This window comes from Porites lutea, chromosome 6, assembly GCF_958299795.1.
Source record: "Porites lutea chromosome 6, jaPorLute2.1, whole genome shotgun sequence".
NCBI classification, from domain to species: domain Eukaryota; kingdom Metazoa; phylum Cnidaria; class Anthozoa; order Scleractinia; family Poritidae; genus Porites; species Porites lutea.
The window spans coordinates 28,463,564-28,473,761 of record NC_133206.1 but is presented as its reverse complement, the minus strand read 5'-3'; positions in this window follow the sequence as shown (position 1 = coordinate 28,473,761).

Genomic DNA, 10,198 nt, shown 5'->3' with positions numbered 1-10,198 from the left:
CAAAACGAGGCTATATTAAAATTGTCTGTCACAAAGCATATGAAAATTTCTACAAAGACAACCCATTCCTACACATTACTTGCCGGAAATGCCTAGATTAATCCTCAAAGAAAATTTTTTCCACTTCAATGAAAGCACTACCTACAAAACCGTGGACCTGCAATGGGCACAAAGACAGCAGTTTTGATTCCTTTGCCAATATTTTCATGACATATATTGAAACAACAACTCTAAGTAAAACTGTCTTTGGAACAACAGTTTGGAAATGCTACATACACGATATCTTTTCCCTATGGGACATGAGTAAACCAGACATCGAAGCCTTCATTGAACAAGCAAACTTCCATCACCCAACTACCGTGAATTCAAGGCCGAAACCTTTGACACTGAGACTGCGTTTTTAGACACGGTTGTATACAAAGGCACAAGATTCAAGGAAAAATCTATCCTTGATGTATAGACACATTTTAAGCAAACGGAAACCTTCTTGCACACACATTTCACCACGTGTCACCTTCCAAACGTTAAAAAAGGATTTGTCAAAGGAGAAGCCTTGAGAATCCTACAAAAATACTCCTCAGAAACAAACTTTGAGGAAAATAATGCAAATTTAAAAAAAAAAAATGCTTGATGGACGGAGGCTACCCACAGTCTTTGATAGAAAACCTACTACCTGAAATAAAATTCACTAAAGGGAGTCTGAACTCCTAAAACAAAACAACAAGGAGGAAAAAGAAAAATTGCCATTTGTGACACAATACCAGCCCTCGGTGTCTACTGTAAAGGAAGCTTGAATGAAAAAATGGAATCTTATACAAAACCAACCATAACTTCAATAAATTTTTAAAAAACCACCAATCATTTCCTTACAAATAAAGGAAAATCATTAAATGACATGCTCGTTAGAGCCAAAAAAAAAAGGTTAACAGAGGCTTCCAGGCCCGTATAGATGTGCAGCCTGTTACCCTTTGTATTTTCTCGCACAATAGGTTTGTGAGTATTTTAGCAATAATTCCAGCTGGCTGTTTTTTATATAACAAGTGTAGTCAACTGTCTCGTTAGTAGTTAGTGCCTATCTATGTAATAAAATAGGGTGACCCACGCCCTAAGGGAAGCTGAAAATTGCACGACCCACCCCTTGCACAAGGCTCAAAACCTGATGACCCACCCCATCTCTGCTCCGGCCCATCCCCTCCCCCTATACTTTTTGACCAGTCCCTAAATGAGAAATTTCGCTGACACCATGACCCATCCAGTGTTTATGGAATACTGGCCAATTGTCTATTCTTATCAAGGAATTAAGCCAGACTGTGTGGTCGCAATCATTTGCTCAGAGATGACTGCAGCATCAGAGAAATGTAACTCCGCCCAGGTTGATAGGACCCGCGGACAGAGGGGTTACTTATTCCTAACAAGGGTTTGTGTAGATTACAAGAGAAAATTAGTTTTCCACCATGTATCTTTAGACAGTCATCAAAAACAATTTCCATTTCCCATTAATTCTCGGATCAAGGGACTTATTGATCATTCTCAGAGCACCCTCCTTAAATCCTTTATTATAAGCTCTCTTTTAGGGACTGTGCAATAATTATCAGGAGGGGGGCTGAAAAACTAGAGTTATCTAGCAAAAACTTAGACAGTACCCCCTCTCCAAAACAAAAAAAAATAGTTCTAACCCCCCTCTGTTATGTTAAAAATAACGTCGCCCACCCCCCCCCCCCCCCCCCCCCCCCGACCCACCACCCACCCAAGATTTAGATAAAGCATTTCCTAAGTACCGGGGTGCTTACCATTGGCTTTGGTAGATTGTGCTCGAAAAAAAAGCAAGGTGTTGCAGTGAATCAATCTTAATGAGACTTTCGGACATCTTTATATACATTATGAAGGTTATGTGAATAGATTTGAAAAAAAATTCGTTCGAGTCGTTTCGGAGATATACAAGAAAGCGCTAAAAGTCCAAATTCTGAATGAAGTTGCACTTATACAGATGGTGAGAAAATGGGTTAGTTTTCAAGATCGCATGAACGAAAGTACACCAAAATTTCCTAGTATCAAAACATGATATTAAGCATCATTCGTACGCTACGTAAGAATAATTTGAGTCATTTATAGCGTTTTTATTACATAACCTATCACGGCTATTGAAAATTTAAGGTTTGAAATATATTTTCGTTTTATTCGAATTCAAACATACAGAATTTTTTACTTCTTACGGAGATTGTTCGCTAAACACCAAACTTTAAGTTCCTAGTGTTGGACTTTCAGCAGCAGGTCTAGATCACACAAAATTCGGCTTTTATCAATTTCAAAGTTTTTTGTTTACTGTTGTCATAGTAATATCGAGTTTACTTAAAACTACATTTTCACAAATTTCAATCCATAGCCAATTACTGGTGAAAATTTTATAGCGATCGGACAAGGTAAAAACTACTTTTAAGGCGATTGAAAAATATCGGTATGGCCTTTGAAAAACTGTATCGAAACACCTTAACTCTATCAATTTTGACTTTAATGAACATTCATATAGTCCACCTTCCAGTCTTAGAGTGTTTAGCATCGCAAATACCGTGTGCGCACCTCGAAAAGCCAAATGATTAACAAATGATATCAAAATCAACCGTTTCTGGGTTCTGAATCTGGGACAGAAAGTTAAAGCCCGCATACTTGTTTTAGACGCCATCCAGGCAAAGCCCTCAGTTCAGTATAAAGACAACTATGCATGTTGTTAATCTCTGTGTTATCGGTTCTTGTACTGAAGCATAACACAAGCCTGTAAATAGTCCACGAGAGCATGCTCTTGTGTATCGTTGAACGATGAGTTAAGAATAGAGAATACTTGATCAGCTGCTGCAGACAAGGGATGCACCAGCAGAACCTTCATAACTGCAGAAGACCAATGGGGTAGGTTATCAGATTGTTGCCACCACCACTTCACTTTATCTTCTTCGCAGGGTATGATGACGTCCAAGGCGGCGGCAAGATAGTTAGGCAGTCTCTCAGATATGCACAGGGTGACCTCTGCCGCCTACTGGACCATATTTGACCATGGGCCTTAGCACAGACCTCAATATTTTCCAAAAACAATACAGAGATAAAATACAAACAGAATTATTCTAGAGCTATGCTGGGTTTTGTTTGTTTTCAACGCATAAAAGCTCGGATTATGCTAGTAGTGCTAAACTGAAATAACAGCTTAAAATAATGCTCGTTTTGCTGAATTATGCTTAAAATTATGCCAGCACAATCTACCAAAGCCTAGCTTACCACACTGGCCCAGTTTACTAAAGAGGGCCCAAAATTGTATGAAATATGTAAGAGTTTAAAGGTTTCACATGACGTCACCTAAATTCAACCAAAGAAACTATCGATACTTCTGAGTTTCTTCATTCATGAGGTATCACAGTACCTAAAAACTCCTATTTTACACAAATTTTTAGGTCCAAAATGTTCTTCGTTTTGCGATAGAAGAAGCTTGAATTTCCAGGCTTTTGTGTGGCGCGGCATTTACCTGGCGGCCGGGAAAGCTCTTATGTGGGTCCAAACGTTACTGATTTTTTGAGATTTTGCTATCTAAACCTCGATAAACCATTCCTTGTCTTAGAATAAATATTACTTTAATATCTGAGTTCCTCAAGCGATGAATTCACGTACAAGTACCAACATAGCGTCTCCATACAAAGCCGTATAAATTTGGCTAAAACATTTTTTTGTGAATTTCTCCCATATGAATTATCGCACAGACCTAATTCTTGGCGAGGCTTTTGGTATGTTCATCTTCGCGCGCTGAACAAGAATGCTGTATAATGACAGACTCGAAACAATAGACAACTCCCAAAGCACAAACTCAGCCAAAACGCTAAAAATCTTCAATGTTTACTCAAGTTTGGGCTTATAGAGGATAATGTCACAGTTTTTCAATGACCATGAAATTCAGAGTCCGGGTAGTTAGTTAATCAATTGTGGCCCTGAAAAAATTTGAAGGAAAAAAAACCACGAATTTTTAAGAAAATGCTTTTTTCCTGAGAAGGACTCTTAAACGCTGACAAACGTCAACAAATAGCGAAAACCATAATTTCTATCTGTTTGCTTTGCGCGAAATCGCGCGCATTTACAAGGCCCTAAAGCGTTTTGCTGACTTGTAAAGACCCATCTGTTATAACGATGCCCAAAATAAAGGGATGAATCTCATAGTTTATTAGATATAATCGAGTAAAGTTTGCTTATCATTTTCGTATAAATTATGACCTAAATTTGGAAACCGCTGAATTTCTCGAATTGGGTCTTTTCGATTTTGGTGAAACTCTGTTCAGCGCAAGGCACTAATGCGCACTATGTGTAGCCGAGAGATTTTCAGGAAAAAATGCCGGCAACAGCAGATTTTCGACTCAGTCCTGAGAGGGGCGTGGCATTATAACCACGTGACATTTACTCCGATCGCCAAAAATTTTATGTTATCTTGTAGATTGATCTATATGATATCCAATATATTTGTTAGACTTACGATAAAAGTAAAGGTGGGGATACCAGAGAGCTTCAAAGTAGGATGGTACCCCCCCCCCCAAAAAAACTGGGTCGAGTCACCTTAATTCTGATATTAACCGCGTTAGGAACTGGATGCAGACTAATCAACTCACGTTAAACATTAAGAAATCTAAATTTATGCTGATTGGAGGTCATTCCCATCTTAATAGTATTGATTCCACTACTATTTCTACTGATGGAAATTTGCTCGAAAAAGTTAATTCTATTTAATATCTTGGCATAGTAATTAATGCATGCGAACTTGTAATTGAATGATCACATTGAACACATTTGCAATCAATAAGAAACTTGGTCTTCTGAGACGGATTAAAGCATATTTACCTCTTATCGCTAGGTTGACTTTTTCAATAGCTTTTTTTACCACACATTGGATTATGAAGACATTATCTGGGGCGACCGACGAAACTCGACATTGATGGATGACTTGCAAGTGCATCAAAATAAAGCTAGCTGCCCGTATTATTTTAGATCTCCCGCCACGCGCATCTTCTAGTGATACTCTAGAGAAATTACATTGGAAACCGCTATTGCCCAGAAGAGCTGAGCTCCGGGCCATTTTTTTTATAAATCAATAAATAAGTTTTTTCCCATGCCTCTCAATTTAGTTTTAATCGTGATTTTCATGATTATAATACCCGATCTAGAAACAATCTTAGGAAGACTCCAGCTAAAAGAGGGTGGGGACGTTGGACCCATATCAACTTAATTTACAACAAATGAGTAGAAATCCCTTGATCTGTCTTTTAGGGAAGCCACCTTTTTGTCCAGTTTTAAACGAAACCTTCCAAAGTGACTTTTAAAGTACCTGTTGATAAGTAAATACTTACTACCTACTAGTATGTTATTAAATGTATGTTTTTAGACTCTAAATTTTTATTTAGTAATGTGCATATCATTTTTTAGAACTTTAACCATTTTTTAAAATTTTTATCATGTAAATTTTTTGAACTTTTAACTTGTAAGTAATGATTATTACTTTTATTATCGATTCTAGTCTAAGAGGGCCCCTCTGTAAATCACTGGTTTAGGTGAAGCTGGCATCCTCAATAAAGATTATCATCATTCATTCATTCAATCTCGCAAAAGTGATTGGAATTGACGGGTTTAGCTACAGACGAGAGTTTGAGCAATTTTGTCCGCTCTTGCTCAGATGTCGAGAGCCAAAGGAGATTTCAGCACTTGGCAAATGCTTTAGGGGGTATGGGTACGCTTGGAACTGACTGAGCCATTACGATGACGATGCAACCATCTCTCACAACAATGAAAACCTATCAGCCTGCGAACAAGATCTCCATTTAAGGGATATCGAGAGATGTCACGAGCGAGAGGCACGCGCGAAAGGAGAGGCAAAAGTGAGGTGCGGGGAAAGAAAGCGAGAGCTCTTCGTTTACTTCGCCGCTCAGAACTTTACCACTCCCTCGCGCGTTCACTTGCCACTCGAAATGGTGAGGTTGCTTCCAGTCCATAATATTTCTTGGTAATCGTGCGCGTTCGCTGTTCGGTGAGCCAGTTAACGTTAGGAATTCCGAAAAAAAAATTTAAGCTATTTACATACTTAAGAACGTCCACTATTGCTCCACGCCTCCTTTTTCAACCATTTCAACCAACCTTTCACAATTAACAACATTGCGGCACTCGCACTTGCCAGACAACAAAAATCCTGACATACGCGTGATACAACGGCGCCCAAGAGTACGCTACGATAGCGACTTGTTTAAAAAGATCACTCGAGGTGATCTCGAGATATATATCTCGAACAAATTCTGCACTCACTTCGTCAAACGGAAAACTCACGAACAACAACTTTTGGACATTCCTGAGTGTCGCTAATCCTTTACTTGGCGCTCCGCCCTAGTAATTATAAAAATTTGACGCGTTTGATCGACAAAAGCGTTACATGCCATCACGTAATTTTCCGCACTTGATGAGGTCGCCAAACGTGTTTCTTCAAATGGGGAACTTTTCTCCCATTAAAAATTCGAAACTTTTCGTTGTCAAAATGGGCTCAAAATCATTGTTAACACGATTAATTCCGCCTTTCAAGGCGTATTCATTCTATACTTTATCAGTTATTAGTATATTAAATTGTCAAGTCACGTGACCTGTTTTACTCAATTGACGGTTTCCAATAACACATGGACATGACAAATAGGTGGCAGTCTAAAGCCCTTACTAGGAGCCATAGAAAAATAGTAAAATAAGGGAATTATAGTTACTGTTTGAACATGTTTTCGGTGAAACATTTTGACCGTTACAAGGCGAATGTGAGTCACTTGACTTAGACTGACAATAAAATAGCTTATCAAATGAATTCAAGGGTGAATAGGAGGAAACTTCTTGCCAAGATACACAAAGATCAGGAAACTTTTTCTACTTGAATTCAAAACCCACTAAATTCGTGGACGAGTCAAGCCTTAATATACACGACTGTGGCGTTATTTTGAGCTAAACTTACAAGCCTAACCAAACTATATACTTTCTTTGGTAGGGCTGAAGAAGTGATTGCTCCTGTTTCACTTTACAAAACCTAAGCTTATCGCCGTCTCCCGCACTACCGTCTATACAGCTGCTATACAGGTAGTAGAGGCAGAAAGTATCTCTGTACCCTTTTAAGTGGGTATCCTGTGTTTTGTGTAACAATGTATTCTTTCTTTTCCTGATCCTGGGGATCCTGTGTGTTCTGGTCTTTGTTTATAAGCGAAACCAACCTGGATACCAGATTCCTCTGTCTATCAAACCCCTTCCTCGTATTTGAGTATAATGGCTCACATAACCAATGCTTCAAAGCGTAACTTGTAGTCAACATGTTTTATTGTGTTCTAAGACAGCAATAGAGAGGAGAAGTGTAATGTCCGTTACCATGGCAGCAAAATTTTTTGATCACATTAAAAGGAAGCTTAAGCAACGACGACGGTGACAGCAACGAGAACGGCGAAAAAAGCAATAGATTTATATTAGCAAAAAAACAACTTGTAGGCTTTTTTGTTCATTTTTTAGCCGTCGCTACACGATTGCGACATGAAACTTCCTAATTTAACGCGCCCCCTTTATGGAGTAGGTGAACACAACACAAAATTTTTCCGCTTTTTCTTTTTCTGAACTTAAATACGGCCGGTCCTTTCCGACTCAGCCCTGAAAATTTCGCCAAAATTCACATATTAAGAGCGATGACGTCTGAAACAGTGCGAATCCACTTTTTAAGTGACGTTTTCACGGGTTGTCATCTAGAAATTTTGCTACCATGGTAACGTGACGCAACAACATCTCCTCTCTATTTAACGGCCGGCTAAGAGTTTTCCGAAAATCAGGACGCGTTTCTTTGGGATATTTCAAGATCAGCTTTTCAATATCAGATTCTTTTGATTCACAACAAGAGAAAAGTAAACTAAGAGTCCTTCAGCAATCATGAATCATTAATCATGAATCCTTAGAATTCGGATTGAGTTTTGATCTTATGAATTCAATCGCAATAAGTCTTCTAATCCTCACAAGTCCATTAATTTTATATTCTAGTAAACTGAAAAGCAAATATTGGTTTTGTTGGATTCAATAATCTAAATGGAGATCCTCAAAGAAACTAGATCGTCAAGGCATTGCTGCATACTGTAGCTAGAACAGTGGCCTTCCTAAAATCGTGGAAAGACTCAAGAAAGTTTGCTGTTAATTTTTCAAAAGATTTGGGCAATTTTTTTGGTGCAATATATGTTATTTTTAAACAGAGAGCACCGTAAGTCAGGCCTAAAATGATGGAGCTTTCTGTGTTTTCTTCAGACGTCGATTTAACTGTTTAGTCTATCCTTTTTATCTGGTTTTCTGGCAAAACTGAAAATCATAGGATGTTAGGATTGTTTTAGGATAGCTCTGGAACAAACGAGAAAACCAACAACGTAAAAGCTAACAACATGAGGCCTACTGAAGAGTACTCAAAAGGCTTTCGTCATCATCATCATCATCATCATCATCATTTGGTTTTGAAAAAAAAGCTTTTGTCGGACTTGATCCTGCAATATAATGGTGCATCATGTTTCTTTAAATTAATTAAAGCTCTCTTGCTATCGGTTGAAGAATATTGTTGTGTTATTGGCAAAAATTGTACAAATAAAAACTCTGAAACGAGCTGACTCTTCTTTCTTGGTGATTCACGTCTCTCGCAATAATAGAAAAAAAGACAAAAAAACTTACGCCTCTAATTCATAATTTTAAGTGAAGGTATGAAAAAATACAAAAAAAAAACAAAAACAAAGGAAAAAAAGAAAAACACTTTCGCAGAATTTCCCACTTGCGATAGAGAGAGATTCCGCAGACGCTGATTCAACAATCGAAGACTGTACAAATCTGAGTTTATTCTTCACAATTCAACATAAAACGTTCCGTTCTACGATCGATCTCAGTCTAACTTGATTTTACAAAAAAGCTGCGCATGATAGTTAAGGAAGTCCACACCCAGATGGGTAATTCCGGCGTGGTCACAATAATCCAGTGGGGTCCTAGTTCTTTGCTCACGTTCAACAACGATTCGTGGGCACTAATTTTAACTAATTTCCTATTAAGCGTGGGTTTACTTGACAATTATGGTGCTAATCCTTATGTGCGGTTAAGGTAATGATACCCGATTAAATACAACACTGATTAATTCTAATGATCTTTTCCCACGATATTTCCTGTTAGGATCTAAATATCTCTTTTAGCGATAGCGAAATAATGGCTTACTTAATCAACGACTGAAAATATAATGAAACTAGAAAGCATCCCAACGTTTCATAACAAACACCAGAGTGAGCGTACCCTGGGTTCCAGAGGATATTTTTCAAAGCGTTAGCACGGTTTATTTCATATTTGGTATTTTGAGAACGGACCTCTGGATCCAGGGTAGAGTAAGCGAGCTCTCACAGGAGATCCTGCCTTATTTTTTCTTGACAATCCCGGGATCCAATCTATGTATTTCTGTCTATTTTTTTAAATCAACCCCTCTTAAAGTTTATCCCCATTTATTTCTGTATGTTTTCGTAGATTTGAGCTAAAAAGGCGTGGAAAAAATGGCAAGTCTAGTTTATATTTTAGTAGCAAACACATCCACTAGCTTGCACTCACAGGGCCCTAGGTTTCAGCAAAGAGCAAAGAGGTCGCGCATTGTGGACGTTTTGGGGCACTGGGAACTAAGCTAAATTCAAAGATGGCGCGTGGAAGGCATGGTTGGTTTTTATCCCGTTTTTCATCTATTTTGCAAGGTCAGTAGCGACTATAGCTGGATCAAACAGTAAGAACTGTAGAAGTTATCTTTTTAAAAGGTTTTAGAAGTGCTTGTGGTAATGGTTTACTTTACATTTAGTGAGATCTTGACCCTCACCTTCCAAAGAGCTCACAGGCTTAGAGCTTAAGTGCAACTCTTTTAATAGTTCGATCTCCCCCTCCTTTAGACTTCAACGCTTTGATTTTAAGGGCAAATCGGTGCGTCTCGAACGGCATATAAAGGCTTTATTTACAAATTGGCCTTAAGTAAAGTCTTATTAAAAGTGCAATGTAGCAAATTGTTTATTTGTATGCCTAGTAGCATGCGAGCAAGCTCTCCGGGGCGCCCTGGCGGTGCTGCGGGAAAAGGGAGGAGAGCGTGCAACTGCGTCTCTGGAATTTGAATTCCGCATTCAATTCCCCTGTT